The following is a 4,761-nucleotide window of genomic DNA, read 5'->3' on the forward strand; positions in this document are numbered from 1 at the left end:
TACAAAAATATGCTTTGTAAGGAGAGAATAACGCAAGGCAGTTCTTACAGAAAAATTCTAGATTTACTTTTAGAGGAGAAAATAATTATATATATGCTATATTAACGCAAAATGTACAATTTCTACTTTGGGTCACTAGAATTCAGTCAAGGCATATAGTTTTTGGAAACAAATATGAGAGTAGTTCATATCTACAGCACTCACTATGCCACAAGTCATTTGGGTTTGATATATTTTAAAAATAAAGGACATCAAGACACCTATATATACATAGATATTTATATATGCAGAAATATATGTATATACATTATCTATGTTGAATGGTGAATAGTGCAGTAAGAGGAAAGAGACAGTTCAGAATTTGAAATGTAAGAAAAAAATATGTTTTTTTTAAAAGAAACCTAAGCTGTATGGTAAATTGAAAAAAAGCTCTTGCAAATAAGGAAATTGGAGGGGGGGGGGAGGGAGAGAAGCTTTCAGAAGAATAAAGAAATATAATTAAGAAACAAAGCAGAACCCAGTGTAGTAGGTGGTTACAATACGCAAAGTAGCTCTTTTTCAACAAGTATTTGTAGAAACCTAATGAGGTCAAGCCCTTAATACCAGTTTTTCAAATAGTAACTATAGTCTTAAATTTAAGAATAATTTTCTCAAAATTTATAGTGTAACATAGAGTGTTCTTCATATCTTGGTCTTATTATTCATCCACAAATCACTGTGATAGCTAATTTGCTACCATTGAAAAGAAGGGCATATTTAATTATTGTCATCAGTTAGAAAATAGAACAACAGAAGGAATATTAGTTCTAGAAACAGACTATTTGGATTCAAATCCTACCTAAAATGATTATTATCTTGTGGTATTGGCCATGTTATTCAACATCCCTGGGTCTCAGTTTACTTATCTTTAAAATGAAAGGGTTAGACCAAATGGAACCTTCCTTACATCTCTTTGATGACCATCTTACTTTTAGGAACTACATTGATCTCATCTAAGGTTGGATGTAGCAATCTCTCCTGTGCTTCTTTCTACAACATTAATTTGCATTAATTTATATCTAATGTTTTAAGTTCTTCCTATTTTTCATCTTGTGATTTACATAGATTTAGATAAACCTAAAACTATTTAACAAATGTCATTACCATGTAAACTTTATTATATCTTTCTTTAAGTCTGAAAAGCATTCACAACAGGTCTGTGATTAGAGTAGATCTTTACTGACTGTGAAGGCATGACATTACAGAATGAACAATTTAATTCAGTATATCAAAATTTGACCAATTGAAATAGTTTCATAACCTCTTGGGTATGATTCCAGTGTTTACACTATAAGTTTAATTAATCACTAGGTAATAAAATGCTACACACCACATAGTACTAAACAAATAAAAAGTCTGTCTCCAAGACAACCTACATTGTTTTCCCTAGCAAGACTATTCTTTTGGGTTTGTTAATTGTTTTATTTTTTCTGATTATACATTATATATAACCTTTTAAAACACACATTTCTTTATGAATCATGTTAGGAGACAAAAATCAGGACAAAAGGGGAAAACCATGGGAAAGAAAAAAACAGGAAAAAAAAGGTGAACATAGCATATGTTGATTTACCTTCGTCTCCCTCATTCTTTTTCTAGATGCAGATGGCATTTGCTCTCCAAAGTCTATTGAGATTACTTTGGATAAGTGAACCATTGAGAAGAACCAAGTCTTTCATATTTGAGCACTACACAATCTTGCTGTTACTATGTACAATGTATTCCTGGTTCTGCTTGTTTTGCTCATCATCAATTCATGTAAATCTTTCCTGGCCTTTCTAAAAACAGCTTGTTCATCATTTTTAATAAAACAATAATTTTCCTTTACTTTTATATACTACAACTTATTCAGCCATTCCCTAATTGATGGGCATCTACTAAAAGCGGCTACAAACATTTTTTCACATGTGGATCCTTTTCCCTCCTTTATGATTTCCTTGGGATACAGACCAGTAGCAGTACTGCTGTATTAAAAGGTATGCATAAAGATTGTACCCTTTGGGGGTTTGGGTGGGAGTAGATGAGGAAATTAAAGAAAATTCTGAAATCCCTTTTTTTATCTATATCTTGGCAATAAATTTCAGACACCCTTCCTATTTGTTTTATTTCCCTCCAAGCTTTTACTTAATCTCAGAAAGTGATATTTGATAGTTTTAAATTCCTTTGTATCTTAATATACATAAAGGCATGAATATTTTCATTGGAATTTTGTCTTATCTACTCTGCCCAGTTCAGATTCCTTCACTTGTCTTTCTATTCGCTCCCTCAACTTTTCATGACTCTCTCTGATCTCAAGTGGTTTCCCTCAAAGTCCTTCTAAAGAATGCAGCAAAATTAAGGTGAATTTATTTAATGAAACTTTTTTTAAAGCACAAATCAATGCCTAAAAATGAGATCTCGAGCCTGTTGCACAGACATATGGGAGAGATTTAAAAATACTCATTTACAAGAAATTGTGAAGCAGGAAGGGAACTAAGTAAACAAGCCAAAATACAGAAAAAATTACATATTAGAAGAGAGAAAAACAATAAGTGCCAAGTTAGAGAAAACATCTGAAATGGCAGTAAAATGTTGTTCAAAAAAACTGGCAACAAACAAAAGTAAATGACTAGACTAATTAAGACAGTAACTAGGCTATTGTTTTAGAGATAAGAAACCAGATGTTTTTATGCTTCCATCTTAGGAGAAAGCAGGTTTAGAGCTACCTTAACCAGACAATAATTTTCCTGGGACAACAGATGTGGACAGTTTTAAAATTAAAAAACACAAGTTACTTTCAATTAAATTAGATAATGCAGGAAATTGGAAAAAAACTATGTTTATGACTTTTCAAAGAAATTGATGAAATATTGAAATCACTATTTAAAAGAAGATATTAGGTTCACAAGATATTATGGAAGATTACAATATTAGAAAATTAGATTAACCCATTACTTTAATTAAAAGGTAAAAAAAAGAGAGATGAATTTATTTAGTATTAGAAATAGATCAATAATCTAGTGTTAGAAATTAGAGACTTTTATAAATGAGTTTTAGGATACTGGAAGTGTCCAACAAGGACTTGAGTAAAGGATAATTTTTTTTTAAATATATAATTCTTCCACTAGATCATTTACAGAACATAATTGTGATGACCGCATATTTAAAATCAGCCAGTCAGAAATTCAGGTTAGGGGAAAATCTTTGATCTTTATTCTTTGTGGAGATGAAGAAGGATCGGAGGGAAAGGGAGATCACGATAGCAATGTGAGCAGCTGCGACAAGAAGTCAGCCCCCACCTCTCTTCCTGCCCCTCTGCCGCCACCCATCAAAATCATCATTTCCTATACAACACATCAGGACTTGCACAAAGAGTGTGCAGGGGCCATTCTTTCTCCAAGCATATATATTAATAGAGTATGGTCCAATTACTATTTAGCCTCATGTGCTTGGGACTTCAGTGTATCAACTCGAGTTTCAACCCATTACACGTAATTATGATTATTACATTGGAATTTTACTAAAATCCTATGGCTCTCTCCCCTCAAAATTGCAGCCATTATTGGATATATTTCATCCAGAAATGCTTAGTTTCAAAAAGTCCAAATTATGAAATTAATTCATGAGTAAGGCAGTTCCATGACATAAATCCAAGGAATAAAATTACAGCAAGACCATATTCCAAACAAATAACAAAAATTCAGAGGCTTAAATTTGGGATTAATTTCTTATTTAACATAATTTATGGGACAATTACTGAACCCAGTATATGGTTTAATTCTCTGTTAGTTTAGACCTCAAATACTCAGATGGACACAAGATCTCATCCATTTTAGAATTCTTTATTCAATATAGATGACACTCCATCTATGCTTCCCTATCCTGTGTTTCTTATCTATATTGTCCCAAAAATTTGTTATGAAAGGACCACTCAATGTGCTTAGAGCACTTTCTTGCATTTTCAACATTTTATTCCCTCTAATTGAAAGTAAATTTTATTTTTTTAATTTTAAAGCTGTGTACATCTATTTTATTTTTTATCTTACTATAGAATTCACCAATCTTTTCTTTATATTATAAAAATTTTTGACCGTATAATTTATTTCTGTTATTTTTTAGAGCTCCTGGTTGGTTATATATTACTACATGTTTACACCCACTTAGGGTCCCCATATTCCAATGAACATTTCCATTTAGATCTTTGTGAAACCCGTTTTCATTTATTCAGAGACAGACTATTCCATATGATGATGATAATGACCATGATCATAATAAAGAAGGAGAAGCATTTACATAGTACTTTAAGGTCTGCCAAGTGCTTTATTTTTATTTTATTTTATTTTATTTTTTGGCTGAGGCAGTTGGGGTTAAGTAACTTGCCCACAGTCTCACAGTCAGGAAGTATTAAGTGTCTGAGACCAGATTTGAACTCAGGTTCTCCTGACTTCAGGGCTGGTGCTCTATCCACTGTGCCACCTAGCAACCCCTGCAAAGTTCTTTATATACACTATCTCATTTGATGCTCAAATAATACTGTGACCTAAATTCTGTTATTATTCCTTTTTCCAGAGGAGAAACTAAGGCTAAGAGAAGTTAATGGTCACATGATTATTAAGTATCTGGGGCAGAATTCAGATACACATATTCCTGATTCCAACTCCAACATTCTATGTACTATACTCCTTAGCTTCCTAATAGTAACACCGGTAGAATTTTTTAAAATTCCCTCCCAATTACATGTAA

The sequence above is a fragment of the Antechinus flavipes genome, chromosome 3 (assembly GCF_016432865.1).
Source record: "Antechinus flavipes isolate AdamAnt ecotype Samford, QLD, Australia chromosome 3, AdamAnt_v2, whole genome shotgun sequence".
NCBI lineage: Eukaryota > Metazoa > Chordata > Mammalia > Dasyuromorphia > Dasyuridae > Antechinus > Antechinus flavipes.